General features: G+C 33.1%; 1 protein-coding gene across 2 annotated transcripts in view; it reads left to right on the top strand.

Annotated features, from left to right (window-relative positions):
* The window catches only part of LOC143920896 (aminopeptidase N-like), a 77,035-nt gene that overhangs the window by 10,478 nt on the left and 46,440 nt on the right, over nucleotides 1-20,117 (top strand). The window contains exon 2 of one of the 2 annotated variants that reach the window (XM_077443916.1): nucleotides 9,438-9,501. The exons of the other annotated variant lie outside the window; for it this stretch is intronic. The gene's annotated coding sequence lies outside the window, so the exon portion shown is untranslated. The remainder of the gene's footprint in view (nucleotides 1-9,437; nucleotides 9,502-20,117) is intronic. 2 annotated transcript variants of the gene reach the window in all.

Genomic DNA, 20,117 nt, shown 5'->3' with positions numbered 1-20,117 from the left:
TTTGGTTAATCTTTTACAAGCATGTTCGTTTTATTTCGAAATTACTCATTCATGCTATTTTGACCCCAGAAGTTGACACCAGGTTAGATTCGAGGCGCCTATCCAAACGTCAACCTCGCGTGAGATTACTTATCTTCAATCAACTAAACAAGACGTAAACATCTGTATGTGAATGTAATGCAATCTGTGAGTTATTTTCAATACGAATCGAATGCATGTATGTACATATGTAATTACATTTAACGATAAATTGTAAAATGAATAATATTATTTCACATTGCATAATATTTTATCTCGTTTTTGAGCGATGTTACATCGTTTTCATTAATAAACTCGCTAATTATTTAGGTCACTCTATGAATGTACGTACATTCAACATCCCGCAGGTCCATTCATCGAGATTTAAACTATTATATCTTTATATAAAAAAATTGAGGAAATTTCCTACGTAACTAAAAGAAAGCATGGTTTAGCATGTTATGTGGTAGGATCTTACAACCTATGTATATACTTGTGTATAATACCCTTTAACCTTAAGTTTGAACATCTGTTTCATTTTTAACTACTTATTATGTTATCTCTTAAAGTTATCCCTTATTATTTATGAGACTTTCAATATCTTTATTGCTTCCACACTGTACAATCAACTATTCTGTTCAATCCTATCTACTTAACTTTTATCTATTATAATTTATGCGAGTTTCTAACACGACTGTTATATAAGACGACATAGTTAATGACCTGTTGAAATCCAAAGTATTACTTTTAATAATCTTTATTGCTATAGCTGCATTTTGTCCCACGATACGTGTAAACCCAAAAATATTATTATCACTATTTATCTCTATGATAAATTGTGTTTCTACTCAAAAATGTCTCGATACTCTCAAAGGATACATAAATCAAATATTAAAACTGTCTTACACACGGATGTTGCTCTGTATCTTAATCACTTTGTTATTTACCAAAATTCTGTGATTGGTTAAAGCTTATCATTATTTTGTGTATAAATGCTCATGTTAGATCTATTGAACCTCACTTGCGATTAAACTGCCTTACTAGTAACTTGTGGTAGGACATCGAGACTAGTAACTTGTAATACAAACTTGTAAATTAATCTCGTTTATATTTACTGCTAATTAAAGAATATAATCATTTGACAAAATCTGTGACTATAATATTCTACACCATCTCCTACTTGTCCCCGTAACAAGCAGAATCAGCAAATTTGTTCTCGCTTCGAATTTCAATTAACTTTGAGTTCAATAAGAAAGTTTAGAAATAGAATATATGCAGTGGTTTAGTGATAAATAAAAAAATACCAGGTCGGTGTTTAATTTTCACGACCCCCCCCCCACCCCGCTTTTTCGTTACATAAAAAATATGTATCCTAATATTGGTAGTACAAATATTTGTTAAAAATCAAATGCTAATTAACTTGAAAAGTCAATCAAAGTAGTCTGAATAAGGCTTATTATTTTTTACAATATAATATACAGTTCTGAAAATTTTGTTAGATGATTCGATTTCTGCATCATTCAAAGTGTCTATAATTTTTTCAATGGGTCGTTATTAAAAAATTTTCTGCACTCAAATGGCAATTTGATTGAGGATACGGTTGTAGTCACCAAATGTTAAAACAAGAGTCTGCTCACAATATTTGGTATATGAAATATAAGCAAAAATATTTTTTATTGTACTCGAAAAATTATTTTTATATCAAAGTACCAGGGCGGTGACCTGTTATATATTCATATATGTATATATTAAGTGGTGTAGTCGGGCTACACCACTGAATATATCATCATTCACAGCCATTCGCCATGCACTGCTGGATGAAGGCCTCTCCAACACGCATCCATTCGTCTCTGTTTTTAGCAACTCTCATCCATCTCATCCCACACATTTTTTTAATTTCATCCACCCATATCCCCCGTGGCCTTCCTTCCACCCTTTTACATTCTCTCGGGTACCATTCGAGCACTTGTTTCGTCCATCTATCGTTCGTTCTTCTACCTACGTGACCCACCCATTACCATTTATTTGCTCTCACCACTGCATCAATCACCTTTGTCATACTTCTACACCACGGTGTATTCCGTTTTCTATGTATCTCTCCTCAAATGTATTTATATGGTATTAATAAAATTTTACATATTTATAGTTAAATACTACCGTCAATATTCCATATTTTGACATATCACAATCTAATATAGAATTTGTACGTATTTGTGTAGATATATTTTAGTAGAGCGCAATGTGCTGTTCTATCAACATTCGATCAATTTATACCGAACGTTTCAATATACATTGGCCTATTTAAAAAAAAATATATTTTGCAAACTTTATAAAATTATTTTATAATGTTAAATGTATTTTCTAGATACATGTATTTACGCACAAGGTAAATATTTAATAATAACGAGACGTCTTATAAACATGATAGTATCGTATTTAGGTAAAATATAATTTGATGCTAATTGCTATTTATATAAATATAATATTATACAGATACATGTGCATATATATGATATTAAATTTTATTTCTGTGTGTTGCTTTTTTCAACATGATGATTTTGTTATGTGGACGAGGCTTATTGCAATCAATTTTTTGACTAACTCAGTCAGCCATTTTTTTTTTAATTTTGTATATAGCCCACCCTCCAAATATTTAAAAAGTTATTTATTTAAATGAATTGTTAGCAAGGGTGATTTTAGCTTTGCACGTAGGTACATATGTTGGAATATGGTATGTGTTAATTTGATGACCGAATCAATCAATCAATGTTCAGTACTGCATTAGAGCATGTGAATATGTCGTTTTCTCAAATATGTAATCAAGTGATGAATTAATAAAAACATTTGTCCACAAAAACTTCATTCATAAATAATTAATTTTGCCCATCTATGTAAATATTCCAACTATCTGCTATGACGACTATTCAAAAAAAAATTAAAAGGCCATAAACGATTTACATAAAGATTATTGCGATTAGAGCAAAAGCGCAAAATATACCTGCTAAATAAACAAGGTGATTTATTTTGGACCGTGCATGTCATTCTAATGATAAGTGTGTATGTAAAATGTTATTTTTAAGAATTTTTACAAAAAATTATGATATATTTGAACAAATGTGACGAAAAAATTGCTATAAAATGCATTTTTTTTATTACGTTGGCTAATTGTACACATTTTTTGTTGTTGTTCGCTGTTCTTTGCGTGTGTATATTTTTGCCGTCGATATCTTTTATACTGTGCATAAATGTTATAGACAATGTGAGAATGAAATCCTTGAGTGGTAAAAATAATTCGCAGCTTCATCTCGTTATCGCTAACGAAGCGAGAGGAAAATAAACAATCTTATCTGAACGCTACGTGTCGCATTGTAGTTTTTTCTCATTTTTTTTTTCAACGCGCCTTCTCGCTAGGAATGTTCGAGATTATAAATTTGGATATGAGAGGGAATTACTATACAAGAGTTTTGTCGGATCGTTTGTGATGTGGTAAGTGTCGGTGCATCCGTCACGTGACGCGACACGAATGCATTATGCGCTTATTTGCATAATGAGTTGAACTCATGCGGTAACGGGACGAATGACGTAATTTCGACAACGAGAGGAAATCCTTTCGGTACTTTGATCAGAAATTTTTGATAATTATGGCAGTTCATCGAAGGCACAAACAAAGGACTGTGAGCTTCGATTGTAACGTGATAGCTCGAGCTTTCAAAAGGACACTTCAATGGTATCCTTTTCGTTCTCCATTTCCTAAAGTCAATATTTGTATTTGTGAGTGTTACTTGATTATAATTAAGTGGGTTTGATTTTTACATACCTCCTTTACGTTTCACTTACGATTACAATTCAGGAAAAAAATTGCCTCTTACCCGATCGTTTTTATACTTTGCCATATTGATCATTTTGGTTATCAATATAGATAAATGGATCCTCTGCCATTACGATGGTGCAAAAATATCGTGTAAGACGCGTTTGAAATTTGAATTCCTGAAAAGTGCCTGACGTCTATCCAGTTTTTAGTTTTAAACATACATAGATGGCGGTTTTGTAACATAAAATTATTGGTATTTTTATTCAAAATAATAATTTTATATATGTACAAATTATAGAAGAGGTATGTTTTTAAAAAACTTTTTTTTATAATTAGTGGGTGTTTTTTCTATCCTTGTGTTCTTTAAAAGCTTTTTATTGTTTATAAGGCATGTTCGTTAGACATTTTAGGTGTATTCAACCAGTCGATCGCGGTGTGACTTTAAAGGCGAAAACACACTGAATCGAACGGCACGAGCACGTTCTTAGCCTATTGGGGCGAAAAATCCGCAGCGGTTTTTATTTCGACAACTTTCTCACACATTTCTTCAAATATGGGAATCATCGTTATCAATCTCTGTCAAACCTATGTCGAAACATGGGTGACATAGCATATATAATGCGTGTTACCGTTTGTTTACACGTGCTAAACTATCTAAAAAAAAAAACACGTGCCACGTGTCTCTCTGTGTGTATGTTCTGTAAGTCGATTTTTGCTTCATTCGTAAATGTATGTACTAATTTTCACAAATGAACTTGATAATATCTGAAACTCAATCTAAGTATTCGTTGTATGTATGTATGTACATATGTATGTATGTTACAATAAGAGTATAAAGCTCGAATCAGAATACACTGACTAGTAAGTGTATGCATCATCAAAATCACCCAGTAAAAGTATACACGGGAGAGTGAATGAACACTTTTACTAGTAAATGCATACACTAGCTATCCGTATGCAGTAAATGTTAAGGAAAGGAATAACAATTTGATATTCTTAACAAGTGTATATTCGGCCTATGACGGATTAAACTAAAAACTAAAAGAATGCGACATTATGTATATCGAATAACATATTATTAATGAAAAAAATAAAATTTAACCACTTAAAACCGTAGGTAATTCGGATGTTCAATTCAACAATAAATTAATTATTCTAACACAACCAGTTATATTCTCGGCAAAAAATTCATTAGTAAAGCAACGTCAAACTTTGGTCAGCTGTCAAACCATTCAAATTTCATTCGTTAGCAAATATGTATACTATTGCACATCACCAATTTGCTCGTCAGTGTATACTATGTCTAGTAAGAATATCTGCGGAATCTATCGTCCTAAGCTTTAGCTACAAACCAAAGCGTACACACTTACTAGTCAGTGTATACTGATTCGAGATTTAAAGCTTTTACTATAACTTGTACATAATGTTGCATTAAAAATGCACTAAAAGTGATCTTATTTTGGTTCTACTAGATCTAGATCGTGATGATTTTCAATAAAAATAAGTAGATCGCAACTTTAAAATGGTTGGTGTGCCCTGGTTTAAGCTTATAGTTATGTATTTGTCCTTTTTATGATTCTCTTCTTTAAATGTTAGTGTTGGAAGTATAATCTAAGAAAAATCTCAAAAATATACATACTTCGCTACGAATTTACTTATAAAGAAAACTTTCGATGGTAAAATAACTGGATAGTAACATTGACATTTAATCATTTTTCTTAATTATAATAAATAAAAATCTAAAGTGACGGAATCAATTGCAGTTTGGGATCGAATCCTCAATATTTTTCATCTTTAGATTCGAATAAAACCATTTTTTCGCGTTTTATTGAAAATATAAATGCTTTATTTCTCGGACTAGTGACTTTATCTCTAGAACTTTATCTCTCGAACTTTATCTCTGAAATCTAGTTAGTGATGTAGTAAAAAATTGAAACGGCTACTACCTACTACTACCATAATACTACATTACATACTACCTACTACTTATTGCAATGTAGATAGTTTAGAAGTGAAGTCCATTAAGCCAAAGCTAAAGATTTGATATTTTAATTAAATTATAAATAAAAGTTAAAAACAAACTTGTTTTATTCGCATTTTAATGAACAAAAAACTTTTGAAAATTGGATTCCAGACTGCGATTGATATATTAGATTTTTATTTAGACATGTATTTTAATGTAATGGAAACGAATAACTATACCGATATATGTATATTGAAGCTGTATGTATTAATACTCTTTAAAGTTTATAAGATTAGTAGATTTATAAGATTAATAAATTATAGAAATATTATTAATCTTATAAATCTCTAGACATTGGGCACATTAATGAAAACTTTTTTCAAAGGGTGGAAATACCCATTTTCTTTTATGTAATACGAATTGTGAGATAAAATAACCATTTCTGAGATACAATCAATGTCTTTGATAATCGACGTATACTTAATTGAGTTCTTAAATCGAGGTTTTTCTTCTTTAAGATCTTCGTCTTAAAACCCAAGTTTTTACGCATACTGAGTGACTTCCATGTTCGGAATCGCACAGTGACTTACTGCTAACGCGTCATTAAAAGTCACGATGCGATTCTAAACAAGTATTACAACCTCAATGACGTTATCAATGCACAAGCCGTATTTGGAATTAATAATCGGTCGATTTACGGATCGCGGATCGTGCATTGCATCGAATTGTCCAAGAGAATGCGGAGAATTTTGATCGCGTGTTTTCAGTACAGTAGAGATCAATGCCAAGGTCTTGAATATAAATTTTCGCCTGGCGAAAATAAAGTTTCTTAGCACGTGTAAATTTTTACACACCGACAATATATATAATTTTATAATATCAAGTACGTATGTATGTATAAAATGGTTAAAAAATAGAATTCTGGCGGCGTGCGTCATTGTCGTATTTCTATTTAATTGTATTACTCGTTGGTAAACAAGAGTAGAATACTTTTGAACTGTGTTGTGTTGTCGTTGAAAAATCTGACTCCGACTCTGACTCCAACTCTGGCTACGAATCTGACTATTTTTAGACTGTTGGTAGGTTTCGTTATCATCGGACGGTGCGCAACAACCGATTGTGAATTTTGGATGCTGATGTCAGATCTTAGCATAGCTGTCACCAAGTCATTAGTGTTGAAGGAAGTTGATACTCTTGGTTGAATCATCATTCGTTAGGGCAGATAAGACATAATGCTATTGTGCTATCAATTGATATCGAAATGTCAGAAGTTTCAGTGTAGTTTTTGGACCGGAATTCTTCTTCGGAATTCCTCATTTATTCAATGCTGAGCCATCGTGGTCATTGATGTCATGTTGAATTTGACGGATGATTCATATCTACTCCCCCTGGTTCTGTGCCAAGTTGAAGGCAGCGTTAGGGATGATCCCGATTGTTCTTTGATTTGGTCAGACCATCTCTTAACCATCCTCTCGCTCGCTTTCCAACCAGCGTTCCGGTAACTACCAGCTTATCCAGACTCCAATGCTTACAGGCCATATAGCCAAAGTAGGAAAGAACTCCTTTCCGACATTTTGTGGAAAGTCTCTCTGAGACTGTTTTTTTTCTGTTTTCGTGCGTTTTCGGGCCCCTTTTACATTATATATGTACCACTGCTCGAATGGTAGAATGTAAAAGGGTGCTAGGAAGGCCACAGGGTAGATGGGTGGATGAAATCAGTAAAATGTGATGGATGAGATTGATGGGAGTTGCCCCAAAGAGAAACGAATGGAAGTGTATTGGGGAGACTTCATCCAGCAGGATGGCGAATGGCTGTGAATAATGATATATATTATACATATTTATTTTTATTTTTAAATGCTTTTTATTATTTCTGAATTATGTTCACAATACATCGTATATCTATTTTAATAGCTACTGATCTACTGATCATTTTCTATTTTACAATTTTAATTTAATTTTGTTAGTAATCATAGTATTATATTATTCTAATGTTAATGTACAGCATAATAAAAAAAAAGCTCAAAAACCTATTTACAATTCGTATGCTATATATATGAGCAGTGGTATAAGTTTTTTATACACTTTCCTTCATTTCGAGAAATTTGTCGCAAAGCATTAAAAATAATGATTTGCGTTTAACAATATTATAAAATACTGGTGGCCTGTAATGCATTAACTCAAGTTTTCCGAGATTCTGGACATATTGAATTAAAAGAAATTTGTGAATTAAGTCGAACATAAATAGTGTTTTTAGAACTGAAAATTGGACATCCGCTACTTTCAAATATATCGGCTCATATTACTGAGCCGGATCAATTTTCTATAGAAATTTTAATATTATAGTCGAACCGATCTATGTAGCATGATATTTAAGTAAAATGTACATGCTATCGCATTAACCCCCCCCCCCCCCCACTTGACCCGCGATGGCCAATTACATTTCGTTTCATTTTCGCATTGCATTTTGGTCAAGAAATACAACATGGTTCGTGCGTGTAACGGTCGGTAGAAATTGACTTTTATTTTTTGTTAGTTTTGTGTTTCGTATTTTTCGTATATATATCAATGGAAATGTAAATTTTTTAAACGGTAAAAGTGATGTTCAATGTAATTTTATGGACAGCAAAACTTGCAGTAATATTATTAAAGACCTTGCATTGAATTATATTGTAATAATATTATATAGTTAAATAAGAAATGATAAAAAAAAAAAATTTTATGTCCTTACAATGTTACAACACATTGCACAAATGCGACAGCATGCTCGGTTTTCACAAGTCTCACACTCATTGGATTGACTATAGTACATAATATTAAGATTGACTATAATATATAATATTAAAGAATAACCAATGTTTATGTACTGTTTTTCAATATACGATTTCGTATTCAGTAAAAACGGGTCTACGTGACGATACAGAATGTTAAATTACAGAAAACACAAATATCGGAAGGCAAAGATCGAAAATCGAAAGATCAAAAAAAAATGGTGCATGGTAAACCGTACATACTCACGTACATACTCACTTAATTTGCGCGAGCAGGATACAACAGGAACAAGAGGAACATGCTTTTCCCCCCGTGTTAATGTGCGCGCGCAGAATACGGGAGGAAAAGCATGTTCCTCTTGTTCCTGTTGTATCCTGCTCGCGCAAATTAAGTGAGTATGTACCGTTCACCATGCGACATTTTTTTTTTATCTTTCGACTTAAGATCTTTCGATTTTCGATCTTTGCATTCTGATATTTGCGTTTTCTGTAATTTAACATTTTGTCAAATCACGGAGACCGTATTAAGATTGACTATAGTATATAATATTAAAGAATAACCAATGTTTATGTACTGTTTTTCAATATACGATTTCGTATTCAGTAAAAACATATGCATATGAGAAAATTCTATCTAAGCCACAAAAAAGTGTCACTATTTATCACGCATTAAAATTCGAACCTTGAAATTGCGACAAACTTTCTTTTAATTAATCTATTTTTTGTCAATGCGTTAATAACATACAAGACACGTTGCCATTGAACTAGATAACTTTCAGCACTCGCCTGTCCGATTAATATACAAACAAATCAACAGATGCACTTCGATCAATCGCTGTTTGTCTAATAATATTTTTCTAATTGTCCCAACTAGGTCAATCGTCGGATTTGGTTCAGCGCCGCAGCAAATAACTTACCAATTGACATCTTCCTCCAAGGTAAGTCGAATTAATACCAATCAACGCGCATAACCTAACCCACCCTTATCCGATGTCAGACGGCCGTATCGTATTATTATATTGGTATCGATTGAATCGAATCGAAATTATCGGCCGATGATTCGACAATGCGGCCATCACGGGGGCGTTAACATCGTTTATTTCGGTCCATCGGACGCATTCTCGTGTGTCAATCTTTGACGAGGCGTGTGTTACGCTTTTCTTATCTTCGTGTGAATCACTGTTTTGGCGCAATTTTTCGGCATCTGTATGTACATATGTATGCACTTGGGCTCTGACCAAGATGTTGGACCGAATTTGATTTATGCCGTGCATTATGCTGGCCCACATATTTTGACTGCCTGCCTAATGATTAACAATAAATCAAGTTGATCATTGTCGCTTGGAATGTATTGAATAATGGGTCTAATTTTTTAAATTATTTTTTGATAATCCAAATTTCGTGTACCTACATATGTATCAACTTACTTTCTGTATGACATTTAGTAATTGTAAAATAGTAAAACTTAGATATACAGTAAATTTTCTTATAACGCGCTAGATCTGTTCCGCAAGAAAACAGAAAAAAACGTAAGAAAGAAAAGAAAAATAATGTAAATGTATACAAACATTATATACATACATACATACATATATACATAGCTCCCTCTTATACTTTTACTTTTTTTTTGCTTACATGTCTTACGCTTCTTTGAAACCGCCTAATATTATAGGAGGATAAATGTTTTTATAGGAGGATAATAGTTATAGGAGGATAAATGTTTATCAAATTTCAAGAGCTGCGTTTCGATCAATGTGTTTTACCAGTGATGACGTATGGATGTGAAGCTTGTACATTGAATGTCAAGATGCTTCACAAAGTCTAATGTACTCAGAGAAGTATGGAACGCTGTATGTTCCGCATATGTTCTTTTTTGATTGGCTAATCCTTCATAGAAAAGTTCCATTTTTCATGTTTTATGTTATCTGAAGAAACTTTTAATTGGCTTATCTTTATTATCTTTATCTTTATTTTAGCTGTAAGTTTCTCTCTGTATATTAAATAAATAAATATAAAAAATAATGAGGAGAGATAGGAAGCGGAATACGTGGGCGAGAAGTATGACAAAGATAGTGGAGAGAAGGAAGAGATTGAAATGCCAATGGGGGGAAGGGTCACGTAGCTATAAAATGGACGAAAGATGGATTAAATTGGTGCTAAAAAGGTACTCGAGAGAATGTAAAGATTGAAATGTCAATAGGCGTGTCACGTAGCCAGAAGAATGGACGAAAGATGGATTAAAGAGGTGCTTAGAAAATTACCTGAGAGAATGTAGAGATTGAAATGCCAATGAGCGGGTCACGTAGATAGAAAAATGGATAAAAGAGGTGCTAAAATGGTACAAGAGAATGTGAGAGTGTGCAAGAAAGGCTACAGGGAAGTTGTGTGGATGAAATCATAAAAATGTGTGAGATGAAATGGATGACAGTTGCTCAAAAAATCGAAAGCAACCTAATATGAGACGTAATTAAAAGGAGACGAATGGAAGCGTGTTGGAGAGGCTGAAATCCAACAGTAGATGGTGAGTGGCTGTAGATGATGATGATGATGACATATATGTATGTACATATTCTATTATTGTATTTGTTTTATATTCATGCTAGTTTTTTTTAATTTTATTTTCATCTCATTGTATACTTTTTGGTTTAACCATTGTGACGACTTGGACCTACTCAGTAATGTCACTATGGCAAAATTGTAATAAATAAATAAATAAATACAATAATATGACCCCTTCGATTCATACTAAGAACTTTTTCAAAAAATAAATTTTATTTTAATTCATAATAGTCTATTAAATGCATTATATTATATTATCTGATTTTAGTAATTGGTTTTGAAGTGGTAAATTTGTTTCACTATTGATCCAATGTTATCAAAATTTGAACTCTTTGAACTCGAAGCAATTTAGACGTTGTCTTTAGAGTTCAACCGACTTCTGTTTATTATTTTCAAGTCTGGAAAGTTCTTGTTTGTAAATATTAGTTGTTGCAAACATTTATTTGTGTGCATTTTTGAAAGTCTTTGCAGCTACATAAGACTTACAAAAATGTCAGTTCTGCCTAATTCTGAACTTTTTGCTTCATGACTTGTAAGGAATGTATGTATGTATTTGTGAAAGGATTAAGATTGTGTTATTAAATATGTACAAGCTTATCTAGCTCGTTAAGCATTTCATCAAACAATTATTTGGTGATTGTAAGTGTAGAGGGAAAAAATAAAGGGGTAGGAAATGAACCTCTTATTGCATATGCTTTTTTTTACCTACATATATTATGAAATGTTGTAAGTGAAAGACCGTTAACTCAAAAGTCATGATACATTTATACTTATTATCTGATAAGTAGAAAGTAAATATTGTAGAATAATTTACTTTTATGAGACGGTTCCATAAAAGATAGACCAACTATTAATCCCAACTTCATATAAAACAATTTACCTTTTTTCATCATTGCTTCACTATCTCCCTCTACAAATACAGTACCGAAAAAGTGTTCGAGAAAAACCTTTCGTAAAACTCTCAACAATGCAGCAGATAGTACTTACAAACGATGTCAAAAAGCAACTTCATCCAATGGGTTTCCATTCATATCCCCCACATTGCACACGCACTATACAAAAGTACCTGAAGTAAGTGGAAGTTTATTATAGGCACTAATTAACATGCGCGACATAACACGAAAAAAACTTCGTTCTTTTCGAACACACGCATACACACGTGTTTAAATAGAAGAAGAAGCTCTTTTGGAGCCGAAATAGGGACCCGGTCTGTTTGCACCGGTGAGTTTACCATCATGTGTATGTTTGTTTGTCATGTGATTCACCTGCGAAGTCGAAAAGTGGTCGCTTTTAATGGCGGTCGTGTCGCTCTTTTCAGCCCGAGATTAACATCGACATGAAATGTTGACTATTCGAGTCTACGATTGCGATGTTGCGTGAAACATCGTCGATAGCCATATCTCGAAGTCCGTTGTCTCGGCAGAAAATTGTAAATCAAATGGGTATACATACATATGTACATACGTGAGTGTGTTGTGGATGTTGCGTGGGAAAAGGCGAAAGATTGATTGTTCCGAAAGTTTATTCGCATCTTTGGTCGAGCTCAGTGGGAAAATGCGGAACAAACTTTTGGAACGGGGCCTAGCTAGTGTGATAAATCTCGGATGTGGTCAGTGTGATTTAAGGTGTTTCATTGTCGTAATAAATTAGCAGAGGAATTGATTAACCACTTCATCGCCGTAAGCGCACCGGTGCGCGCTCCTTCGTATTTAAGGCTATGGCTCGAAATTAATTTTGGTTTCTTCACAGCAACATCTAAAAATATCCTGTGATAATAATGGAATTGAAAAAAGTCAATATTTTTCGTTAGTTTGTGGTACGTATGTATATATGTACAAGAAGTAGTGTTAAGAGGGCTGGACCCCAACGCCTCGTCCATACAAACGTATTAGACTTCTCCCTTCCTCAATTATGGCATTAGAGAAATTATTTTTTAATATGCTATTTATATCCACCATAGGCATGTTTCAATTTTGTTTATTTTTTTGATTAATTAAAATATCAAATAAATCAAAAATCAATTAATCAAAAAAAATAAATTGAAACATGAAATTGAAGGTTGATATAAATAGCATATTAAAAAATAATTTATCTAGTTCCATAATTGAGGAAGGGAGAAATCTAATACGTTTGTATTGACAAGGCGCTGAGGTCCAGCCCTCTTAAGGGTTGGCACTAAATCTACATATATATATATATATATATATATATATATATATATATATACAGTAAGATGCAGAGAAATCGCATCACTTGCAATTGTTCGATGTTTTCGATTTTTTTTAATTACATGAAGCTATACACAAGTTTTTTTGGTTTTATTATTTGATTTCAAGTATTTAACATGTTTTAAGATTAAAAAATATTATTTATATATTTAAATTAAGGCGAGATACGAATTTTAAAAAAACATGCAAAATAGGGCATTTTTCTTATATGTATTTCAAATGTCTCTATCTTTCAAAGTCAACCGACTTCAAAATTTCAGGCCGATTTTGCAAATTATCATCGGGCACAATTGATATTTATTGTATTTAAAATAAGTGATTGATATCATCAAACAAATTTAATAGCATTTTATTAAGTTTGGACGGCTATTTTTTTACAAATAAAAAAATACAAAGAGAAAGTAGATATTCATCACTCAAATGACCAGACAATAGCCCCGACTTACAACCTATCGAATATTCACAGGCAAATAAAGCAAAGGGAATAAAAACAACACCCTGGGGCAAATTATGAGTTAAAAAAACTGTTGAAAATGTATGGTTTGAAGAAATTTCGGACGACATACTAAAAAAAGTCGTATTGTCCCTGCCGGCAGGTACCTTCCCATCATAGAAGCAAGACGAATGTCTAGTAATTATTATATTACTATTTATTGTTGTCATATGTCCATTGCCTATGTATTTTAATTCATAGAAAAATATATACTGTAATATTATTTTAGCTAGAGACATTTGAAATACATATAAGAAAAATGCCCTATTTTGCATGTTTTTTTAAAATTCGTATCTCGCCTTAATTTAAAAATATAGATAATCTTTTTTAATCTTAAAACATGTTAAATACTTGAAATCAAATAATAAAACCAAAAAACTTGTGTATAGCTTCATGTAATTGAAAAAAATCGAAAACATCGAACAATTGAAAGTGATGCGATTTCTCTGCATCTTACTGTATGTATATCATCATCATCATTTACAGCCATTCGCCATCCACTGCTGGATGAAGGCCTCTCCAACACGCTTCCACTCGTCTCTGTTTTGCGCAACATTCATCCATCTCACTCCGCACATTTTCCTAATTTCGTTCACCCATCTTCCTTGCGGTCTTCCTTTTACCCTTTTGCATTCTCTCGGGTGCCATTCAAGCACTTCTTTTGTCCACCTTTCATCCATCCTCCTAGCTACGTGACCCGCCCATTGCCATTTCAATCTCTTCACTCTATCCACTATGTCCACTACTCTTGTCATACTTCTCACCCACGTGTTCCGCATTCTGTCTTTCCTCGTTATGCCAAGCATACAGCGTTCCATGCTTCTTTGAGTGCATTGGATTTTATGTAGCATCTTGGCGTTCAGTGTCCAAGTTTCACATCCATACGTCATCACTGGCAAAACGCATTGATCAAAGATCTTTTTCTTCAGGCAGAGTGGCATTCTTGATTTAAAAACAGCATTCATGCGTCCAAATGCACTCCATCCTAATTTCAAACGTCTCTTTATCTCTTCATCTCTACTACCACTCATGTCAATTATTTGACCTAAATATAAATAATTATTTACCACTTCTACTGGTTTCTCATCTAATGGGATGCTATCAGGCATGCAATAACTATTGAACATTAGTTTGGTCTTATCTACGTTAATTTTTAATCCTACTTTCCTACTTTCCCTGTCCAGCTGTGTTAGTCTATTAAGTAGGTCAGCTGAATCACGAGCTATTAAAACTATATCGTCTGCAAACCGAAGGTGACTCAAGAAGCGACCGTTGATGCTTACTCCAGCTGTGTCCTAATCCAAGTTCCTGAAAACTCCCTCAAGCACCGCATTGAATAACTTGACTGTATGTATATAGATATATAAAATTGAATGTCTGTTTGTCTGTCTGTCTGTCTCGTATAGGCTCCTAAACCACTATAACGATTACGGTGGAACTTTCAGGATTTGTTGTATGTATGTCCGGGAAGCTTACTGTGAAAAAAAACGGGGAAAAACCTCTTAATAATAATATTCGTAATTACAATGTTCGTTGGTAACCACGTTACCAGTTGGTCAACACGGCTTTGAAGAGACGTTAGTAGAGCTCCAACTATCACTTGAAACGGGAACGCAACGGAAACTGGAACAGGAACGGGAATTGCATACCTTATTCTGGCATTGCAACGCATGCCGGGTCCAGCTAGTATATACTAAATAGTTGCTTGTCAGATAGTATATAATAACAGTTGGTTTATGACGACATGGCTTTGAAGAGACGTTAGTTGAGCTCCAACCATCACTTGAAACGGGAACGAGAACGGGAATTGCATGCGTTATTGTGGCATTGCAACGCATGCCGGGTGCAGCTAGTACATAATAATTGAATCGGTTTTTACAAACGCGTGGCGATTAAGTGGTTAAGCGAAAGATTTGGATAGTAATTTATTGATATTTGTTTCGTATGTTCAATCATCGCTAAGATCGGCAAGGGACGCAAATTAGGGTTTCCAGTAAATTGCTGGAATGCTACTATTTGAAATTATTATTATATTTGATTCGATGGAGCATGAGACTTACGAGAACCAAGCATGCTGTCGCATTGGTAGACTTTGACCGCCAAATCGTACACCCTCATTGAGGGTGCTAAGCCCTTCCACCCCATCACCCCCAACATTATATAAGCGATTCCCTACGAGACTACCTATTGACAATGGTAAAAATGTGTCCATATTTATAAAGTCTATCGCATAGCTAAAACATAAGAGTATCGTCAATAGTGATTGGTGGCTCCTTTCTGACCCTGCAACCCCATAATTCAACTTCCATAAAACGTTTTCTTACGGCTTGCGAAGAAAACTTTAAATTTCATTCCATTTTCACTTGCCCAGCTATAGTCAAACCGATCTACTTTTTTTAAATAATAAGATCGTACGAATTAACTAAGACAAGTCTACCTTGGCATTCCGTACCGTACGATTCTGTTTTTTTTTTCACATTTATTTTTTGTAAGTTTTGAGTTGGTGTTTCATATTTTGAAATATTTACATTAATAAAATTTTGATATTATTAATTTATTTATGGAATACCTATATGTATGTATATTTTATAGATATATTTTTAAAGTGTTAATAGAAATTTATATTTTTTACTGACCTCTTCTTACTTTCACTTATTAGACAATTAAAGTAATGGTCAAGGTAATGTTATGGACAGCAAAACTTACAGTAATATTATTAAGAGCGGATATTGAATTATATTTTAATAATATTATATAGTTTAATAAGAAATAATAACAAATAAATAAATTATTTTACGTCCTTACAATTTTACATTGCACGAATGCGACAGCATCTTGGTTCTCGTAAGTCTCACATTACGTTGGATCGACTATGTATAATGCTAATATGCACGTATATGTATGTAGTTAATCATATTTATTTTGCTTACGTGTTTTTTTTTAAATAAACGATTGATCTGGATTGGAATCTCTTAAAATGTTTATTTTATCAATGATTTATTTGTTCGTTGCGGATATTGACCTAGCCAATATTGGGATTGCACTATTGACCCAAACCGTGCGATATTGAAGTACACATACTTAAGTACATATAATAATTGAATTGCATACATACTCCTACGCCTATTCTATTTTTGAAGACAAGTTATCGTACGTCCACCTCTTTCGTGTATGTCTGGAAGTGTGGTTGTTGGCGCCTGTTCTATATGCAAGGACTATATTAAGGTAACGGTTTAGAGGTTTTTGCCAACACTCGGAACAATCGATTTCAATTGACTACTGACAAACTGTGGTAAACAGAAAGAGTCTGTTTTCCATAAAATTGAATACTACACTAGTACATACATATATGTATGTATGTATGGAAAACACGTTTCAAAAGAATGCAAGTATTCGAATTCAATATATGTATGTATGTATAATAAATGCTACATATTACTCCATGGTCAAAGTGCTATTATTATTTAATTTTGGTTATATGTATCATTGATTATTCATTTATTTATTATTAGTATGTATGCTATGTATTGAATTGATGTAGCGTGAGACTTACGAGAACCAAACATGCTGTCGCATTCGTGCAGTGTGTTGTAATGTGTAAGGACGTAAAATTATTATTATTATTTTTTTAATTATTTCTTATTTAACTATATAATATTATTACAATATAATACAATGCAAGGTTTTTAATAATTTTACTGTAAGTTTTGCTAAAAAATATAAATTTCCATTAATATAAAATATATACGTATTCCATAAATAAATTAATAATATCAACAACTTACGTGTTTTATATTAAACATTTCAAAACAAGAAATACGAACTCAAAACTAACAAAAAATAAAAGTCAAATTCTACTGAAGGCTATACGCACGAACAATGTTGTATTTCTTGACCAAAATGCAATGCGAAACTGAAACGAAATGTAATTGGCCATCGCGGGGGGTAAATGCGATAGCATGTACATTTTATGTAAATCTTATGCTGAATCGATTCGACTATAACTGATGTTTTTACATATGTATGTATATGCTAACCGTCGTATATATTCTATAAATAGAAATATAATATGCAAATCCACAGTTTTCAACTTGGGACGAAATTTTGTCTCCTGTTATTTTTTTACATACCTCTTCTTACTTACCTCGCCTTACGATTATATTTCAGTAAAAATTTTGGCTCTTATCCGATCGTTTTCATACTTTGCCATTTTGCTCGGTTTGGTCATCAATATAAGTGGAAGTGTCATCCGCCATTACGATAGTGAAAAAAAATCGTATTAGACACGTTTGAAAATACTCCCTGGAAGCTCTCCCTGACGTCAATCGTCCACAAAGTTCGTTCTCATTGTTCGTCTATTTCAATCGCTTTAGCTTCTTCTTGCTGTACATATATCCCTTTTAGCCGCCATCTATGTAGTTATGTCAGATTTTAATTGCTTAAAAGCCTATAACTTTTTCTTTTACACTCTATATTTTTTAGGTTGTGGCTATTTGCAGGTACTATATCTGCGAACTATTGGCTATTAGCAGGTACTATATCTGCGACAGGCGCAAAGCCTTCTGCGCATGCGCGTGAACTTATAATCCGATTATAATTTCTTACATTTAATTTATGCTAGACTCGTTCAATCAATCGTTCATTATACATGGGGCAAATAAATTTCGCACGTTATTATAATAGATTTATATAATTTAGCTAGTTCGCGGCTTGTACTTGTATGTAGGTATTAATAATATTAACTAATTTGGATTATATTTTTTACTCTACGTCACTTTGCGAGTTTGAACTAAATTTTAAGAGGTTTAAAACAAAATTTTAACAGTAAACACGCTGACAGTGACAGTTCACGCGCATGCGCAGAAGGCTTTGCGCCTGTCGCAGATATAGTACCTGCAAATAGCCAATACTTTGTAGATATAGTACCTGCAAATAGCCACAACCTATTTTTTTACAGTGTTTTCTGAGGTTGCAAGTTCTGTCTGGTTCAATGTGACAAAAATCACACGGTATGTTTTCAAATTTTTGGTGATTTTATATTGTATATGACTGGCAAAAAGTGCTTGGTAATGAAAAATGCATGCAACTTGAAGCTAACATGTTCATCTTCTTTTTGAAATAGTGCAATATTATTGCGACAGACAGTCTGTATATAAACGTTTACTCTCATTTTGTACTCCAGCATGGCGTTTTGATGCGTGGGACGAGACACTTTATTAACATATAAGTCGTTTTCGCAGTTAAAACACAATTTGTTTTATATGCGACTATGGCCTAAGCACAGGCCACTCCAATTCCCAAGGCTGGCCAATAATTTAACGACCGCATATATACATTTTTATTGTCGCAACTCGAAATTTTCCGTCTATTCCACACCGGTGGCTAACAAGAGTGTTAATTTAACCCACTCGGGATGGGCTTTTTTTTCATTCATCATATAAATGTTCGGTGATAATCCGTTGGATTTTTTTTGTGATTTAAGTTAGTTCAACATCATGCTGCTGGGCAATCGTAAATGTTTGCATATTGAGTTGCCGACTTTTATGATTGACAGATGCTATAAAGTGCTTGTATGCATGTATTTGGTTGGTTGAAATTTTATTTCATATTATGATACTAGACAGTAGGTGAAATTTCGATCTCAATTCTTATATTTCTTATATGAATGAACCTCTCATACGACCCAAATAACCCAAGTTCATTATCTGCATATCTTTGACAGTGGAGGTTTTCAAAAGTAACGTCAAAAGTTATACCGTGTGTGCAATTCTATATATCCCGAGTGTCTGTTTGATCGGAGTTTAGGCCGAATCGACCGACACTGACGACAATGGCCGTCGGATATTAGGCCGAATGGACATTAGGCCCACAGACGTTTAGTCGATTGTGTATAGAAATTATCATGGCCGTGGATTCGAATCCTACTTCAACTTGAACGATTTTAATATGATCGAATTTTCTTGCCAATGTATAATTTTTTTAGTAATGAAAATAATAGCAATATTCAAAATATTATAAAGGAATCAAAAATATTACAAAAAATTGTCGTGCTACCCAATTGATTGAATTATCGGTAATGAAATAGATATAAATAAAAGTAAGTACATTCATAGCGTACGTGTAAAATGTGAATAATAATTTCATACACGAACAAATCAATTTAATAAAAATAAATAAAAAATGTATGAGATGGAGGAAACAGTCAGATTTGGCCACAACACATCAAAATGCGTGCAATTTAACGATTTCATTTTATAATGTAACCAATGGTGCT

The sequence above is a fragment of the Arctopsyche grandis genome, chromosome 2 (assembly GCF_051622035.1).
Source record: "Arctopsyche grandis isolate Sample6627 chromosome 2, ASM5162203v2, whole genome shotgun sequence".
Classification (NCBI taxonomy): domain Eukaryota; kingdom Metazoa; phylum Arthropoda; class Insecta; order Trichoptera; family Hydropsychidae; genus Arctopsyche; species Arctopsyche grandis.
The sequence above is the reverse complement of the archived record's forward strand: the minus strand, read 5'-3'. Positions and strand labels throughout refer to the sequence as shown.